At 48.1% G+C, this 20432-nt stretch overlaps 1 pseudogene; it reads right to left on the minus strand.

The window, feature by feature from the left end:
* Nucleotides 1–9920: 9920 nt before the first annotated feature.
* Nucleotides 9921–19271, minus strand: LOC142295900 (uncharacterized; annotated as a pseudogene).
* Nucleotides 19272–20432: the final 1161 nt, after the last annotated feature.

Genomic DNA, 20432 nt, shown 5'->3' on the forward strand with positions numbered 1-20432 from the left:
GCCTGGGCTACTCCTCCACTACTTCCACTTCCTCCTCCCTGACTGAACTCCAACTCTAGACTGCCTGGTTTCTCCCGCCTCCAGAACTGTGATCTCCTCGGTGGGCGGAGCCAACCGCCTGGCCCACCCCCTGGTGTGAATCATCAGCCTCTGGAGGAAGGCAACAAGGATTTTTGGTTAGCTTAGATGTGCCTACCTGGGATGTAGGGTGTGGTGGTGTGTGATCTGTGTCCCCTGGCTTGCCCAGGGCGACACATTCCCCCTTAGCAAAATGCAGACCGTCCGCGGGCTGCCGTCCAACACCGGATTTATTTTTCTGAAAAAGATAACATAATAATCAACATATTTACATTTTTAATAACTCTTCCCAAAACGGGAGGCACATTTCTTTAACGTTGCGTAACGGTTTACGGTTACAGTTTCCGCTCTCTCCCACCCAAGCAACCTGGCCCTGATGCTGCCCCTAAAACCCAGGCAGCACCCCTTGACCCACAGTCCAGCACACGGTACCCGAGGGGGATCTGTCCTTCCCTCCAGAGGGTAGCCACCGGTTCCTTTGGTGGCTGGGCCCCAGCCTGCTCTGCTCAGGGCCCTCCCTCCAACCTGCCTCTCCGGAGGCGGCATTGCGGAAAACGGTAACGGCAAACAACATATTTACAAGCCACTTAACGTTTGTGGGTGCCCTGCAAGTTCACGGGCTTGTCCATGGATAGTCCTCCATGCAAAAACTTTTTTAAACGGTCCCCACGGGGACAACGGTGTCGGCTCCAGCCGGTTTCAAATCACAAGCAAATCAGGTAAAGTACTCGGTATAATCATTTCTTCATTGGCAGAACTTTCAAACAAACAACAAACTGTTGGTCCCAACGGGGACGGTGCTGCGGGCATCCGCTGCCCTACTCCGGTTGCGCAAGCTCTGGTGCCACTGCCAGGGGAGGGAGGTCTGCGTTCGCTCGGGCCTCCGGGCCCCTCCTTAGTTTGGCGTCCAGCGCAAACCACCCCCGCTCCCCAAAGAACCGAGTGTATTGCACAATGTCACCCGGCATCAGATTGCAGCCGGGATGCTCCTCAGGCAGGTGGGCATTCACATCCCGCCGGGCTACAAAAACTTCGGCCTCCAGGCCCGGCTCGTAGATGAACCCGTAGCCCCGGCGGACATCAAACCGCCTCACCTGCCCCACATACAATGGTCCTCGGACACGGGAGGTTGCTTGCCGAAGATGCTCTTTCTCCCGGATCGCTCTGGCCACCAGTTCGGCCTTCTTTCGCTCCCTCTCGGTGATCTCCAGGCCCAGCGGTACCGGCTCCCTATCCCAATACGGCGCTGCTGCCAGCGCCGGCGCACGGGTCGGGCCCCGCGGGACATCCTGGACGTTGCCCACTGTCAGGAGTATGGGCGACAGGTCCCGCGGTGTCTTGGCCTTGGGCGCTGCCTTGCAACAACAACCCGGCGCTACCTCAGCCGAGGTGTGGGGGATGGGCGTAGGGGCTTTCCGCTGCTGGGCCTTCGGCTCGGAGCGGGTCATCAGCTCCGGCTCGGGGGGTTGTTCAGGGGATGCCTCCGGTTCCACCTTCGGCGTCTTCCACGGCAACACCTCCGGGGTGCCGCGGGCTCCGGCTACAGGTCGGCCCGCTTGGGCGGGGACGCTGGGTACTGCTACCGGTTGCGGTGGTAGCAGGCCTAGTGGCGGGGTCACGGCCTCCGGGACGGGTGGCGAGGGAGGCAACGGGGGGAGAGGGCTTGGACCGGGCCCCACAGCCGCGATGACCGGCCCTTCAAGGGCATCGGGACGTGGGTCACTCACCCTCCCTTTCTCCGCCTCCTCCTCGCGTCTCCGCACGGTGGCTACAACGTCCGCCATGTCGGCCTCCCACTCCTCCATGAGGAGCTGCATCCTGACCTGCAGCCTTTGGTAGAGCTGCGCGGTTCGGATCTCCACCCACGCCGCGGTTCCAGGCGCGGGGGCTACGGTGTCGCGGGACGGCATCCACATGATGGCTTCTTCTTTTGCTTCCAGGAACGGTATGTTTGCAGAGTCCTGGCGTCCCTGGTTTTATAGCCGCAGCTACATGCGTCCAGCCGCCATCGCGTCCCCCTTAGCTTTTTCCGGCCCCTCCTCTCTCGGGGCGGGGTTTTGGCCATCGCGCCTCTACTGCTCAAGAAGACGCTCGAGCGGGAACTTTTCGCGCCAAAGATGGCGGCTTCTGAAATTTTTCTGCCGGATACCTCCGGCGGTAACAAGGCGCACCTCTACCAGACGGCAGAGCGGTAAGATCCTGTTCGTGATGCCAAGTTGTCGCGGGCGGGGAGGAGGGTGTCAGCACACTACGCTCACCCCTTCTGCTCGGGTCCGGCGGCTGCTGCTCAGTGGTGGCTCGAGCTGTAGGCCGGATCCCGGGGGTTTCTCGAGCGGCACTCCTCGCCCGTGAGTGAAAGGGGTTTGTTGGGTGTGGGGATTGTTTATAGTCCGTGACGCCACCCACGGTTGTGGTGATTTCACCACCGCTGCTCAATACGGGGATCCCGGGGATGGTGATGCGGAGCAGCCAGGTGTTGTGTTGCCCCTCCGTGGGTAGGGGTTGGTGATCCCGGGGCCCGGTGATGGCTTGGGAGGTGCAGGGCCTGGTGGGCGCAGGGACGCGGGGGCAGCGCTGTGCCTTGCGGCACTGTGGTACTCACTCAGCCTGAGACGATGACACAGTTTGTACGGTAAACCAAACGGCTGGTAAGACGGTCCCACGGACGGCTGCAATTGCTTTCCCAGTAGGTGACGGTGATGTCCCTCTTCCTTGCACCTTTGTGTACTTGTTGGTTGCGATGGGTCCCCATCGGTAACCCGCTCCCCGGCTTCAAGCTGGACCGGAGGAGCTCTACTCTTTGCCCGCAGGCGCTGGCCCTCAGAAACTGGTGCCCTGGCGGTGGCGGTGTCTCTGTTGTACAGGTTGGGCTGTTGCCTTCAATCGGGACTTGGTTGTTGGGGGATCTACGTCCCCTTCACTGACGGATTCGGCAATTTACGGCGACTCCAAGCCTTGCCGGGGTCCGAGAGGCCCCTGCCCTGGTGCTGACTGTCCTTCGGAACACTGCTCCAGACCACCGGGCACACAGCCTACGGGGTCCTTCCAGGAACTTCCAAACGGTCCCCCTCCAGACAGTCACCGCCGTTGCTGACCCTGCTGACCTGCCCCGCACCCAGCCGGACTCTTCAGGCTTTACACACTCATTCTGTTCTGTCACCACTCTTGCTGTCCTCCTTTACCACTTTTCTTTCCTTCACTTTCGCTTAGTTGTTTGCTCAAGCCCTGCCTGGGCTACTCCTCCACTACTTCCACTTCCTCCTCCCTGACTGAACTCCAACTCTAGACTGCCTGGTTTCTCCCGCCTCCAGAACTGTGATCTCCTCGGTGGGCGGAGCCAACCGCCTGGCCCACCCCCTGGTGTGAATCATCAGCCTCTGGAGGAAGGCAACAAGGATTTTTGGTTAGCTTAGATGTGCCTACCTGGGATGTAGGGTGTGGTGGTGTGTGACCTGTGTCCCCTGGCTTGCCCAGGGCGACACACATTCCACTCTATGACCTCGCGTTCCAGAGAGTCCCAAGTCCCCAGAACAGTACAGTATCACTGAATGTGTGTGTGTAGCTGCAGGTTGTAGCTGTTCGGGGTCAGGTGAGTATGATTGCAGTGTCTTCTTTCTTCTCTCTTTTGGGAGTGTCTGCGTTCTTTAATGAAGTGTCCTGCTGTATTCTCTAACTTTTTTAGCTGCATGAACACTTCATTACTGAACCACAACCACAACTAGGGCTTATTTTCAGGGTAAGGCTTATATAAAAATTCCTGCAAGGGTTTATTTGCAAGGTAGGGCTTATTTTCGGGGAGAGGAGAAATAAAGCAGTTGTAGACACTGTTATCCTATGTAAATATTATCAGTATAAAAGGTAAGTATGCGCCGGATCCGTTTTATCCGGATTGTGCCTGATGGAAAAAAACTGATCTGTGAAAGTAGCCTCACCTGGTTCAGAGGTTAGAAAGCCTGGAATAATCCAAGAGGAGTTTCTCCACTTTCCAATAGGATTATGGTGCAGTATGCAGCAATCGCACTGGATACTATAGAGGAGCCTCCAGCAGGTCCACTTAGTGAAAAAGGTTCCAAAGGCAATTACCAGTCTGGCGGCGCTCCTGTTACCAATGGTGGAACATGTTGGATGATTTTCGGTCATATGACTAGACCAATATACAAATAAGAAGAAAGATATTTTATTTGTACATTAAAATATGGTTATTTATACAACGCGTTTCAGCGCGGATGTTTTATCCATCAGACTTCTTCAGGTAAAATTGAGAGAAAAAAGTTGTATGGGACCTCCCACCCACTAGTCCAGTATCCCGGGGGGCGGAGCTACACAACAGGGAACAAGGCGACACGCACACACAGACATTCAGTTAGTGACGGTAAGTCAGCAACAAGGGAACAAGTGAGACGCAGGAGGACACGGTCGCTGAGGGGAGAGCTGATAGCTCCATCAGGACCGAGCACACAGAACAGGGTGCGGAGCCCTAGGCTGGTGGGTACTGCACGTCCCGCCAGCAGAATCCGCCAGGCAGAGGATTTCAAGTCTTCTGGCCCACACAAAGGGCCCGGGGCACAGCAGCATATAGAGCCAGGAGTTGTGACCAAACGGACGGCACCAACTATGGACTTAGGCTGCCTGCTATATGGGACAGGAACGGAGCCAATACAAGGCAGAGGGTCTGTCATGTCCCCATCGGAGTCCGCTCCTGCGACTTCTGCTCCGATCGCCAGACGACGCCATGTTCCCACCATGGATAGTGCTGGTGATGGGAGAGGAGTCGGTGCCCGTGGTTCTGCGGAGCACAGTGTCACGTCCCCACCGGAGTCCGCTCCTGCGACTTCTGCTCCGATCGCCAGACGACGCTGTGTTCCCACCATGGATAGTGGTGGTTTTGGGAGAAGAGTCGGTGTCCGTGGCTCTGCGGAGCACAGGCTCCGCTCATCCACTAGGCTGGGTTTCCCTGGAATCTGCAGTACCACTGGCTGACTGTAGGTGGCGTGTGTCTCCCGGCTGAAGTGGCCAACATTCACCTGCAGCCTATGGGAAGACACCACACCCTTCTTATTCCCCCTCCTGTCACATGACCACTGCCAGTGATAGTTCTGTTCTCCTGGCTCATGTGCTGTTTGTATGTTGAGGCCTGTGTGCTGACCTTTGCTTGTTTTTTGACTACCCTCCTGCCTGTCGTTTTTGTACCTTGCTGCCAGTTCCGGATTTGACCCCTGCTTTGTCTCCTCACTACGCCCTTGCCTGCCGATTCTGTTCCTGTTTTGCATCTCCTGGATTTTGACCCTGCCCGACGACCACGGACTACAGTCTACCACAGGTAGTGATCTCTGAGGCTCTGTGTAATTCCAAATCCCTGTACAGGGGTTAAAGGGTTGCAGAGTTCTTGGGGTCCTGCTTTGTGAGTGGCTTTTCACTAGATTCCCCTTACAGCCAGTCTGAGTCTGTGGCTCCTATCAGGCATTACAGGGTCCCAGCGTAGCTTCAAGTCGCAGGGACCCACACAACACGGCGAAAGTAGGAAGGACTCACATAAAGAAACATCGGTTCTGACCTCCAAACTATCCAGGATTGGCTGGAGCCCATCACATCGGAGTCCGGCTGTCTAAAGGCGGTGACATCTCAGTGAGTAAAGAACTTTTACTGCAATCCCTGTGTCATCCAATCCTTCCCGCGCCTTAGCTGCACAGCAGCAGGAGGCTACTACTCCCAACATCCCTGGGGCCTGAGCTCTGCCTGTGGAGAGCTGCACCAACCGAGCTGCACTGCCATATGCCCTCAGAGGAAACCTCTTGCAGCGGCGGTTCCCCTTATAGCCACACACCACAGGGGGCGTCATGAACAACTACAATCCCCTTCATCATCCCCCCCTTTATTGACACGGAACCGGGCCTAGCCGCTATGAAATCTCAAACTACACCGCACCGGCCCGGTGACAAGTAACCCCCCAGACCCCGTGGGCAAATCACAAGTATAACTAATTTATTATTCCATTGGGTTTTATGCACCTTTAATATCATTTAAGGATTATGAGTTGTCGTCAGTTTATATCGTCTTAGGTCAGATACAGATAACCATGAATAAGTACTTAAAGTTCGAAACGCATTGGTTGGATCCTTGTCGAGGGGGGTTGTGTTTGTTACACCTCATGAGGATATTTAATGCATATGGATCAATATATTTTTCATTTTATTCCTAACTCGGGTGTGAAGCTGAATTTTCTCAGCGTAGTCGGGCTGTGTCCTGTGCTCCAGCCACATGCAGGGAAGGATGGATTTTGGTGTAAACTGGTCAATGTCTATGGACTATATTTGCTTCTTGGTTTTGCAATTTCAATGTTGAAGAATGTAAAGGAAAATAAGATAATGGAATAAAATACAAAAATTCATAACTTTGACCAACAGTTAAAAAAAAAAGTTTAGTTACTCTTTTTATCTCATTCAAGTAATAAAACTATAAGATGGACGCAAAAATACGCGGCATTCACACCATCAATTTATTGAAGATAAAGACATTCAAAATCATCCTAAACCAAATCTGTACATAGGATATAAACATAGAAAATATACAATACCAAGGACCGTGACCCTCCACTAATTAGTGAAATTGTTATTCCCACAATATTAAATATGGCTTAAAATCCTAAAATTCAAAAATACTCTATATTAAAACATGCTAATATGTTGAAAAAAAAACAAACTTTTGGGCTGAAATGTCCTTGTGACTAAAGCCTGCTTTACATGTTACAATTTTGCATACGATATCGTATGCGATCGTAACCGCCCCCATCATATGTGCGGCACGTTCAATTTGTTGAACGTGCCGCACAAACGATTAACCCCCGTCACATGTACTTACCTTCCATACGACCTCGATGTGGGCGGCGAACATCCACTTCCTGGAGTGGGAGGGACGTTTGGCGTCACATCGACGTCACGCGGCAGCCGGCCAATAGAAGCGGAGGGGCGGAGCTGAGCGGGACTTAAACAACCTGCCCACCTCCTTCCTTCCGCATTGTGGGCCGGGAGCCACAGAACGCAGGTAAAATCTGTTCATCGTTCCCGGGATGTCACACACTGCGATGTGCGCTACCCCGGGTACGATTAACAATCTGACGTTCAATTCGTCAGGAATGAACGACATGCATGCGATGAACGTTTTTTTGTTCAATCGCAATTGCACGTCGCTGTCACACGCTACAACATACCTTCGATGCCAGATGTGCGTCACTTACGACGTGACCCCGCCGACACATCGTAACATATCTTGTAGCGTGTAAAGCAGGCTTTAGGCTAGTTTCACACTTGCGTTGAACGGCATCCGTAGCATTGCGTTGTGTGATGGATGCAACGGATGCGTTGCATATAATGGCACAACGGATACAACGGATGCTGCAAAACAACGGAAAGCTTTTTTTTTTTTTAATTTATTTTTTTTTCTTTATTAGTTTTACCGGCAGCAGACTATTGTGAACGATCAGCTGATCACCCGGCGGCCGGGCGCTCAGCTGAGCGCTCTCACATGCCGCCTGCCGGGCGATCAGCTGAGCGCTCTCAATAGCCGGCTGCCAGGCGCTCAGCTGAGAGCTCTCACATGCTGGCAGCTGGGCGCTCAGCTGAGAGCTCTCACATGCCGGCGGCCGGGCGCTCAGCTGAGAGCTCTCACATGCCGGCGGCTGGGCGCTCAGCTGAACGTTCGGCCACCGAGAGACAAAATAAAGTTTCTGTGATTAAAAAAAGAAAAAAAAAATATGAGCATGCGCAGTGAAAAATAGAGGATTCCGCCGCTCAAAAAACGTTACATGCTGCGTTCCTTCCGCCCGGCGAACGCAACGCAGCATCGGCCAGCGGAAGCAACGCAGGTACTTTTGGCACAATCCGTCATCCATACAAGTCTATGGGAAACAGCGGAATTCGTTTTCCAAAAGGGCGGATTGTGACGGTAGGAAATTAACGCAAGTGTGAAAGTACCCTTACAGGGTTTTCCCACTTTCAGAAAAGTTGATTCCGTATGTTCTAAAATACCTCAAATAAAGAGACCAGGTACTCCCCCCTCCCCAGATCCAGTATTTGCTCCTCTGCTTGGGCTGCAGTGGTGATGACACGTCAAAAGCGCATATCACGGCTGTAGCCAATCACTGAGTTTGGGCAGATGGCGGGAGCCACTGAGCCAAAACACTGATAACGGTAGTGGGGAGCCAGTGCTGAGCCCGGGAGGGGTGAAGACTTGTCCTCTTTGTTGTTTCGCAGAGCGTCTGGGATGCACTTTCCTGATAATGCCACAAATAATACACATTTGTAGGATTTATTGTTTGTGCACCATATTTTAAGACCGACTTCAGTCACTCTACTGGATGTATTTCTTTTAGTCCTGACCTAATAGGTTTTATCTTGTTCTTGTGAATTAACCTTGGTCTTTAGTGTCAGCTTATAAATCCTTAAAGAGATTGTCCACTACTAGCACAACCCCTTCTTATTCCACATGTTTCCGCCGTGTAAAAAAATAAACCCTATACTCACCTTCGACACCGGCACCGTTCCGTTCCCAGGGCTCATTTGACGTGACGCCAGCACCACGTCCAATCAGTGGCGGTTTCTGTCTCCCCGCCTTAGGACCAAATGAGCTACCAACAGGAAGTGAGCGTTCACTTCCTGCTGATTAACTCGTTTGGTCCGAAGGCGGGGAGACAGAAGCCGCCACTGAAGGAACATGACGTCACAATGGCAGATGAGCCCTGGGAACGTGAACGGCACCAGTATGGGAGGTGAGTATAGGCTGTATCATTTCCCCTCTGGGAATACGTGGATTCAGAAGGGGTTCCCTAGTAGTGGACAACCCCTTTAATTTGCACCAACCCATTTCTTTTATGCCTTTTTATTCACCCTTTCCCACAGTGACCAATTTCATTTTGCAGTTTTGTTTTTTCCTTCACTTTTACATCAGTCTTATTTTTTCTTATTTTTCCCTGGACATAGCAAGATATCATATTTCTTTTTTTGAGAGACGAGTTGTAGATTTCAATTACATAATTTATTTCACTTTTTAAAAAACAAAAAAAAATAATCAAAACTGGAAAAAAAAGGTGGAAAAAATAATCTATTCAGATATTTTTGATGTCTTTAGGGGTTTTATGGCGTTCACTGTACAGTAAAAATTACCTGCCAACTTGATATACAGGTCAGTACAATTTTGGCGTTCCCAAACCTTGATTTTTTTTTTTTTAATGAGGGTGACTCTGAAACTTGTAAACAACATTTTTTTCTTTGTGTCGCCATTTTCTGAGACTTGTAACATTTTAACTTATCTGAAGATAAGAGCATTTTTTAATAACATTTTGGAGTAAATGATGTTTAATGGCTTTTAAGTGGAATTTTTTTGGACAGACTTGGCGACTGAAAAGCAGTAATAATTTTAGATTGTGTTGACTAGAATAGATGTGGAGATACTGCATATGTTTAGGGTTTGTTTTTTTTAACTTTTTTTAATTAATGTCTTTATTGTTATAAGGAAGGGGTGGACAACTTCCGACCCACAGGATGATCTTTTATTCGGCCCCCAGTGCAGATTCCCAGGGACTGGAAGTAGTGTCTTGCCAACTGCCGGCCCTTTAAATCCCCATGTGTGCTGTCAGAATGTGCATGCATCGTTCATTACCTCCTGTGATGCACATGCCCTAGCCTCTCCTGTGATGTACATGCCCCCAGCCCCTCCTGTGATGTATTTGCCCCCAGCCCCTTCTGTGATGTACATGCCCCCAGCCCCTCCTGTGATGTACATGCCCCCAGCCCCTCCTGTGATGTATATACCCCCAGCCCCTACTGTGATGTATATGCCCCAGCTCCTTTTGTGATGTATATGCCCCCAGCCCCACCTGAGATGTATATGCTTTAGTGTCTCCTGTGATGTATATATGTCTCCAGCCCCCCTGTGATGTATATTCCCCAGCTCCTCTTGTGATGTATGTAACCTCAGCCCCTCCTGTGATGTATATGCCCCCAGTCCCTCTTTTGATATATATGCCTTCATCTCCTTCTGTGATGTATATGCCCCAGTGTCTCTTGTGATGTATATATATATACCCAGCCCCCTTGTGATGTGTATGCCCTAGCTCCTCTTGTGATGTATATGCCTCCAGCCCTTTCTGTGATGTCTATGCCCCTAGCCCAAACTATGATGTATATGCCCCCCGCTTCTCCTATGTGATGTATATGATTTACCAATCTGTTGACTGCACTACACACCAAAACAAACCTAGAAATACAGTTGTGAAAAACAACATGATCAATATCACCTAACAGCACAGCTGCACCAAAGAGAAGCAGCCTCAGCCACCACAGTAGGGGTGAACTAATTAATTGTTTGACCAAATATAGCAGGGTCATTTTAAAGCTGATAATTTGGTGCGGCCCCTGAAGGTGGATAGAAATTTCCAAGTGGCTCTTGGCAGAAAAAGGTTCCCCACCCCTGTGAAAAAACCTTCCCCCTTGCTGTAATGCTGTTTAAATTATATATTTGAAGGTATACTTAGGTAGCAGATAGTATAATACATCTCCACAGGTAAAACATTTCCTACAATCGTAGCATTAAAATGGTTTATCCTATTTGGAGGTTTTTGATGTCTAACAAGGTCTTTTCTGTCGACAAAACACTTTTTACATTCTGAACATGAAAATGGATTCTCCCCTGTGTTAGTTCTCTGATGTTTTAGCAAGAGCCATTTGGTTGCACTAAGCATTTCATACATTCTTAACATGAAGATGGCTTCTTGCATTTCCCCACTTTCCCCACTTTTGGTACATGGATTAGGTTTGACCCTAATTGTGTGTTCTTTGATGTCTCACAAGTTGCTATTTATAACTAAGACATTTCCTACATTTAGGACATGAAATGGCTTTTCTCCTATGTGAATTCTTTGATGTCCAATGAGACCTGATTTTTCTCTGAAACATTTCCCACATTTCAGAACATGAAAATTGCTACTCCCTTATGTGAATTTTCTGATGACATATAAAACCAGATTTCTGACTAAAATATTTTCCACATTATGAGCATGACAATGGTTTCTTCTGTTTGTGAATTCTCTGATGACATACCAGACCTGACTTAAATCTAAAACATTTTCCACATTCCGAACATGAAAATGGCTTCTCCCCTGTGTGAGCGCTCCGATGATATAGCAGACCCGAATTCTGGCTAAAACATTTCCCACATTCTGAACATGAAAAAGGTTTCTCCCCTGTGTGAGTTCTAACATGTTGCATAAGAATTGACTTCCGACTAAACTTTTTCTCACATTCTGAACATGAATATGGTTTCTTCTCCTCTGTGTGAGTCCTCTGATGACATAGAAGATCTGATTTTTGACTAAAACATTTCCCACATTCTGAACATGAAAATGGCCTCTCTCCTGTGTGATTTCTCTTATGATGTTCAACAAGACCGAATTTCTGACTAAAACATTTCCCACATTCGGAACATGAATATGGCTTCTTCCCTGTGTGAGTATTCTGATGATACACAAGCCTCGATTTCTGGATAAAACATTTCCCACATTCTGAACATGCAAATTTCCTCTCCCCTGTGTGAATACTCAGATGATATACAAGACCCCATTTCTGTTTAAAACACTTCCCACATTCTGGACACGGATATGGCTTCTCTCCTGTGTGACTTCTCTGATGACGAGTAAAATCTGATTTCTGACTAAAACATTTCCCACATTCTGAACATGAAAATGGTTTCTTCCCTGAGTGAACTCTCACTCGATGATGTAAAAGAATTGACTTCTGGCCAAAACATTTACCACATTCTGAACATAAGAACGGCTTCTCGCCTGTGTGAATTCTTACATGTTCCATAAGCAGTGACTCCCGATTAAACATTTTCCCACATTCTGGACATGGAATTGGCATCTTCCTTGTGTGAATACTCCGATGGCGTGCAAGACTACAGTTCTGGCTAAAAGATCTCCCACATTCTGAACATGTAAATGACTTTTTCGTCGAGTGAGTTTTCAGATGACAGCAAAGATCCGATTTTTGGCCAAAACGTTCCCCACATTCTGAACATGAGAACAGTTTCTCTTCTGTGTGAATTTTTACATGTTCCATAAGAATTGACTCCTGACTAAAACTTTTCTCACATTCTGAACATGAGAAAGACTTTTCTACTGTGTGAGTACTCTGATGACATATAAGACCCGATAACTGGCTAAAACATTTCCCACATTCTGAACATAAAAATGGTTTCCTCCCCCCTGCGTGAGTTTTCTGATGATACACAAGTGCCCATTTCTGTTTAAAACATTTACCACATTCTGAACAAAAATATGGCTTCTCCCCTGTGTGAGTTCTCTGATGACGTTCAAGATCCGATTTCTGGCCAAAACATTTCCCACATTGTGAACAGGAGATCGGTTTCTCCCCTGTTTGTATTTCTATATCTTCCATAATGATTGAATTCTGATTAAAAATGTTCTCACGTTCTGAACTTGAAAATGGCCTTTCATCTTTTTGAGTTCTCTGATACAAATTAAGATTTGGTTTCTCTTTAGAATGATATTCACATATTTGCTCCTGTCTATGTCCAGTAGTTTGTACACCAACCAATGATTGATTAGAAAAAGGCTTCTCGTGATCAGCAGTATTAGGGGACAGATTTCTGTTATGTAGGACTATAGGAACATTAGGAACCTTTGAATTGGCTAGCCTGGAATTGTTGTTTTCTCCTTCAAAATTGAAATCACTAATCACAGCTGCACCTGCAAAAATAAACAAAAAAAAAAATTATATATATATATATAATATATATATATATATATATATATATATACACGGTATATATATATATATATATATATATATATATATATATATATATATATATATACTAAAAAAAATATTAATTTGTACACAAACATTAGACCAAGTAAGCAAAATATAATGGACATGCAAGAAAACAGGGTAATGCACTATATATATTGCAAATCAATGTAAAAAAAAGTGAGGAAAGGCTGAAAAAAACATGCAGAGATAGTGACAAGTGTTTGTATCCCCACCATTCAAAAAATTTCAAGTAATCCCATAATAAAGGCATCATAGTATTTTGAACATGTATTATTGGGGTAGGGCATCTCATTGTGTGACTATTCTAGCTATTGACTAATCAGGGCTGGGGGCACAGTTGGACCGGGAGGTGGAGGACACCTAAACCTCTAGTGATAATTAAGTGGCACATCCCTGGAATCAAGGTCTTCACCCCTACATCATAGTAATCTCAGATCATATAGCAAAAACCTGTTGGCAGATTCCCTTTACAGAGTTTCCCCATGTACATTGACACCCCCATGTACAATTGAGATTTTTGTTCTCACAAAAAGAAAGAACTTCCCATCCCATTTAATAATCTATTGTCGTTTTCGCCTTTGAATCTTCTCTATCTTTTCAACATTCTTTTTTAGAATGTGGAGATTGAAACTGAATTCTATCTTTAAAAATGTGACCTCACAAGGGATTTATAGAGAAATAATATTCTAATGTAGGTGATTCCCAAACCCCTTTCTCTCCTCTACAGCCCAGGACGCTCTCCTCTTACCCGGGGATGTGATGGACGGGGGATTCTCCATCATGACCTCCTTGTACAGATCCTTGTGTCCTTCTAGATACTCCCACTCCTCCATGGAGAAATAGACGGTGACGTCCTGACACCTTATAGGGACCTGACACACACAATGAGCCGTCATTAGCGGACCCCTCCCCCGGCAGCGATATTGTATAATGTCCCAGCATTCCCGGCAGCGCTCACCTCTCCGCTCAGCAGCTCAGTGATCCTGTGGGTCAGTTCTAGGATCTTCTGCTCATGTATCAGTGAATGAGGTGGAGGCTCGGTGATGGCACTCGGGGTCCTGCTCCGTCCTCCTGACACACGGGGGGTCACACACTCCCCAGACGACGTCTTCACTACTGTGTGATCCTGTGTATGGGGAGACGCCGGTCACTACACAGAGGCTGAGAATCCTCCACCTTCCCCGTCATTTCCCTGCTTTATTCCTAGAGATCAGAGTGATGTGATGTGAAGCTCTCACCTCTCCAGTGATCCAGTAGATTATCTCCAGGGTGAGGTCTAATATCCGAGCCGCCATGTGGTCTCTGTCCTGCTCCATCTTCGGGGGGCCGCTGATGGGAAGAACCAGCCTCTAGTAAAAGAAAATATTTTTTATGAGTTTGTGTTCTTGATTGATTGTTAATTACTTTAAAAGGATTATACCACACACAAGATCCCTCAGGAACTGCCAGAAGCTCATGTTCAGCTCCAAGACAAGTCCCAAAACTTCAAAATGATCCTGACAGAATTCAGACATAAGCCAACCCCAAGATCGCAACGTGGGCAATTCTTACGCACCAGGGGTTTTCTAAAAATGGGTCAACAGATCCATTTTTTCAAGAAATTTCCCTTCCAGATTTCTGTTCTGCCACATTCCTAGACTCCACCAGCGAATTACCTTCAGAAGCAGCGTAGTGTCAGCCATAAGAGGTCAATGCAATGTGCGAAGAGATTCAGTCTATTCTCCCATAATGGAAGACACAAATCAAATAGGCTAAGGCAAGACCCGAGCACTGTCCAAACAAATGAAAGCACCACTCCAGCGGGATTCTTTTTTGATTGTTGGAGCGGTGCTTTAAATGAAAACCCCCTGTCATATAATCACTTTGCGGCATCTTCAACTTTTACCGACATCAGTCCAATCCCGTGACGCCATCTTGCGTCTGTGACTTCCTACTGGCCGGAAATCAGACGTTATGTCACAAGCTCCCAATGCATCTCTATGAGAGTCCAGAATGAGGCTCTCATAGACTTGTATTGAGCTGTGACCTGAGGCGTGCTCCCATGCAACACTGGAGCTGCCAGCAGGTCACAATGGCCGAGCCTGACTAAAGCGGTGGCAATAAAAAGGTGAGGACGCCGGAATGTTAGTATAAGACTGGGGGAGGGGTGGGTAGATTTATAGCACCACACCAGCGTGGCAATAAAATAAATGCTGGAGTGGTGCTTTAATAAAGGAAGCAAATAGGCCTCGATCAGTTTTACACTTTCGGTCAATGACAATGACTGTCCCTTTTATCGGTTCACTTTCTGATTGAATATCTCTAGCCTGCTTTCATAGTTTTCCATAGTGTGATCCCCCTAGCAGTATTAGATGACAGAAACTTTGCAGTGACTTGGGGCTAGGGGCGGAAAGATCGCAGTCGCAGGGATTGCAACCGCGACCAAGCATGCAGGGGGCCCACTGGCTCCAGCCCCTGCTTCAGCTGTATGTGTATCCGAGGCAGCACATCCATCTGAAATGCATCACGGTGTAAAGACCCATTGGGTCCCTGTACTGTGATACACGCTGCCGGCCAAACAGAATCCAACAGCTTTCATCTATGTCCCAGTGACTGAGGGCGGCGCATGGCAATAACATCATGCATTACAATAGCACCAACACCGATGAAAGCTGCCGGCCACTGTGGGCTGGCTACACAGGAGGATGCCACGTGACGTGGAAGGTGGGGACGGTGAGTACAATGTTGTTGTTTTTTGTATTAGACAGATTGGAGATATATTTACCAGGATGGAGTCATATATACCAGGAGGGGGACAATAGATACCAGGACGGGGACAGTATATACGAGGGGCCCAGCAGGGGGACAGTATACACCAGGAGCGGGACAGTAGATACCAGGAGGGGGACAGTAGATACCAGAGAGGGCCCTAGGAGGGGGACAGTAGGGACATATACACCAGGATGGGAAGATTTTTACTTGGATGGGGTTATATATACACCAGGATGTGGACTAGAATGGGGACCATATATATCAGGATGGGGGACATACTTACCAGGATGGGAGGTATATTTACAAGGAAGGAGCCCATGATGGGGCACATTATTACATAATGGGGGGGGTGGGGGGACAATTCATATGCCTTTATGGGATTTAGAATGCTACATGTATACATACATATAAATACAGTGCTGGCCAAAAGTATTGGCACCCCTGCAATTCTGTTAGAGAATACTCAGTTTCTTCCTGAAAATGATTGCAATCACAAATTCTTTGCTATTATGATCTTCATTTAATTTGTCTTCAATGAAAAAAAAAAATTGTCATAAAGCCAAATTGGATCTAATTCCACACCAAACATAAAAAAGGGGGTGGATAAAAGTCTTACCTGTGGCACCTAACAGGTGCTGGCAATAATAAATCACACTTGCAGCAGGTGACATGGAGTAAAGTTGCCTCAGCCTCTGTCCTGTGTCCTTGTGTGCACCACATTGAGCATGGAGAAAAGAAAGAAGACCAAAGAACTGTCTGAGGACTTGAGAATCCAAATTGTGAGGAACATGAGCAATCTCAAGGCTACAAGTCCCTCTCCAAAGACCTGAAAGTTCCTGTGTCTACGGGGCGCAGTGTCATCAAGAAGTGTAAATCCCATGGCACTGCGGCTAACCTCCCTAGATGTGGAAGGAAAAGAAAAACTGACGAGAGATTTCAACGCAAGATTGTGCGGATGGTGGATAAAGAACCTCAACTAACATCCAAACAAGTTCAAGCTGCCCTGCAGTCCGAGGGTACAACAGTGTCCACCCCGTACTATCCGTCGGCGTCTGAATGAAAAGGGACTGTATGGTAGGATACCCAGGAAGACCCCACTTCTTACCCCGAGACATAAAAAAGCCAGGCTGGAGTTTGCCAAAACTTACCTAAGAAAGCCTAAAACATTTTGGAAGAATGTTCTCTGGTCAGATGAGACAAAAGTAGAAAAGTAGAGCTTTTTGGGAAAAGCCATCAACATAGAGTTTACAGGAAAAAAAAAGAGGCATTCAAGGAAAAGAACACGGTCCCTACAGTCAAACATGGCGGCGGTTCCCTGATGTTTTGGTTTGCTTTGCTGCCTCTGGCACTGGACTGCTTGACCGTGTGCATGGCATTATGAAGTCTGAAGACTACCAACAAATTTTGCAGCATAATGTAGGGCCCAGTGTGAGAAAGCTGGGTCTCCCTCAGAGGTCATGGGTCTTTCAGCAGGACAATGACCCAAAACAAACTTCAAAAAGCACTAGAAAATGGTTTGATAGAAAGCACCGGAGACTACTAAAGTGGCCAGCAATGAGTCCAGACCTGAACACCATAGAACACCTGTGGAGAGATCTCACAATGGCAGTTTGGAGAAGGCCCCTTCACATCTCAGGGACCTGGAGCAGTTTGCCAAAGAAGAATGGTCTAAAATTCCAGCAGAGCATTGTAAGAGACTCATTGATGGTTACCGGAAGCGGTTGTGCGCAGTTATTTTGGCTAAAGGTTGTGCAACCAAGTATTAGGCTAAGGGTGCCAATACTTTTGTCTGGCCCATTTTTGGAGTTTTCTGTGAAATGATCAAGGATTTGATTTTTGTTTCATTCTTTTTTGTGTTTTTTCATTGCAAGCAAAATAAATGAAGATAATAATACCAAAGAATTTGTGATTGCAATCATTATCAAGAAGAAACTGAGTATTATCTGACAGAATTGCAGGGGTGCCAATACTTTTGGCCAGCACTGTACATCTGACCAACACAAGGGGAGGATCATATCTGAATTTTACACCAAGGCCCATTGAACTCTAGTTACACCACTGTTTGGGGCCTCAGGGATGTTGTCCAGGAGAATAAAATCAGGATTTCCCGTTGATTTGGGACCGGGAGGCCTCCGAGTAGCGATGTATAGGATTGTACAAAGGTTTTCTGTTGTTTTGAAGACTCCTCAAATATTAATTTCATTTAGATTTCTCTTTTGTTCATTCACTTTGCATGTTGTTAGCGTATAACATAACCTTTACCATTTCTAGTTTTGAAGTGATTCTTACAGCATTTTTCTCACACCTGCCTAAACCTTCTGGACAGTACTGGACCTCCGAAAATCACCCCCACTGCCTCTCTCTCAGGACAGGAAGACAGTGACATCATCGGCAAATCTGACCGCCCTCAGGGTGGCTTCTGGTGCTGCCCTGTCAATCCTAGAACACAACAACGGTCTGCTCTTCACCATCCTAACGACAAGGACAACCATGGCGAACACCAGACCCGACCTCTAAAGATCGGCCAATCCAACCATTCACGAGCTGGAAACTCTTGTGTATAAGATCTTAAACCAATCAACGCAATCTCCCATCAGACGACTCCTCAGAAGGACAGATCAGAGGTGCTCAAACTCAGTACTTACGATGGGGCCTACACAACATCAGGCAGATGTTTATAATGTTTTGGCTGATCAACATATAATCCACGGTTTAGGAGGAGGTTAGTAGAAGCTTCATTTATTTAATCTATGATTTGTAGAAATCTCACCTCATCCACCTGATGATCCCGGGGGACATCTTCCTCCTTTTCTGGCCGATCCTGGGAATATTGAGGACGGGGACTTCTCTCCGGGGGATTTCTCTGACTGGATCCATCTGTAGGAAATAACGGCAGTGATGAATACATTGTCTGTATGTGATGAGCAGATGATGGGGAATCTAGACAACTCTCAGCCCTGTCCTCTCCTCTACAGCCCAGGACGCTCTCCTCTTACTCGGGGATGTGATGGACGGGGGATCCTCCATCATGACCTCCTTGTACAGATCCTTGTGTCCTTCTAGATACTCCCACTCCTCCATGGAGAAATAGACGGTGACGTCCTGACACCTTATAGGGACCTGACACACACAATGAGCCGTCATTAGCGGACCCCTCCCCCGGCAGCGGTATTGTATAATGTCCCAGCATTCCTGGCAGCGCTCACCTCTCCGCTCAGCAGCTCAGTGATCCTGTGGGTCAGTTCTAGGATCTTCTGCTCATGTATCAGTGAATGAGTTGGAGGCTCGGTGATGGCACTCGGGGTCCTGCTCCGTCCTCCTGACACACGGGGGGTCACACACTCCCCAGACGACGTCTTCACTACTGTGTGATCCTGTGTATGGGGAGACGCCGGTCACTACACAGAGGCTGAGAATCCTCCACCTTCCCCGTCATTTCCCTGCTTTATTCCTAGAGATCAGAGGGCTGTGATGTGAAGCTCTCACCTCTCCAGTGATCCAGTAGCTTATCTCCAGGGTGAGGTCTATTATCCGAGCCGCCATGTGGTCTCTGCCTTGCTCCATCCTCGGGGGGCCGCTGATGGGAAGGACCAGCGTCTAGTAAAGGGAAAGAGTCCTGATCATAAGGAACCTAAAACAAGGAAGAATCAGAAATAATTCTTATATGAATAAATAATTTTACATAAAAAATAGTATTGAGAAAGTCTGGCCTCTATGGAAAACATCATAATAGAGGCTCCAACTTAAAGGGAACCAACCACCAGGATTTTCGTGTATAAGCTGCAGCCAGTGCAGTGCTGGCACTATCAGACACAGTGTGTACATACCATTGGGGTGCAGCGCGGGTGTTTAGTCAGTGAAATTCATCTTTATAAAGTTTGAAATTTCGTGCACTTTTTGATTGACGTGTGCACCTCTGCAGATAATGTCCGGGCGGGTTATGCAGGAGTTCCCCGCCCCCCACCAGCCTGTTCCTCCCTCTCTCCGGGCGGGTTATGCACGTGTTCCCCACCCCCCCGCGCCGCCTGTTCCTCCCACCCTCCCTCTGGCTGTATGTAAATATCTAATCTTCAGAAACATGGCGCCGGAGTGGGCCTCTGCGCACAGCGCTTATCTCCGGCGCCATGTTTCTGAAGCCCGCATCACACAGCTTGGTGTTAGAGGGCGGCGCATGCGCCCTCGCTCCTTCAGATCCCGTTGTGATCGCAGGAGCGAGCGCGATCACAACAGGACTGCAGAACAGCTGACCGGAGGACGCGATTACCTGCTGCTCCTGTATCGTGCCGCCCCAGGACACCGGGCCAACACACCAGCCGGTGTGACATCGCTGTGGCGCCGCCCTCTCAGACACCAAGTTGTGTAATGCGGGGGCTTCAGAAACATGGCGCCGGAGATAAGCGCTGTGCGCAGAGGCCCACTCCGGCGCCATGTTTCTGAAGATTAGATATTTACATACAGCCAGGGGAAGGTAGGGAGGAACAGGCGGCGCGGGGGGGCGGGGAACACGTGCATAACCCGCCCGGAGAGAGGGAGGAACAGGCTGGTGGGGGGGCGGGGAACTTTGCATAACCCGCCCGGACATTATCTGCAGAGGTGCACACGTCAATCAAAAAGTGCACGAAATTTCAAACTTTATAAAGATGTATTTCACTGACTAATCACCCGAGCTGCCCCCTGATGGTATGTACACACTGTGCCTGATAGTGCCAGCACTGCACTGGCTGCCCCCTGATGGTATGTACACACTGTGCCTGATAG

This window comes from Anomaloglossus baeobatrachus, chromosome 3 (genome assembly GCF_048569485.1).
Source record: "Anomaloglossus baeobatrachus isolate aAnoBae1 chromosome 3, aAnoBae1.hap1, whole genome shotgun sequence".
Lineage (NCBI taxonomy): Eukaryota > Metazoa > Chordata > Amphibia > Anura > Aromobatidae > Anomaloglossus > Anomaloglossus baeobatrachus.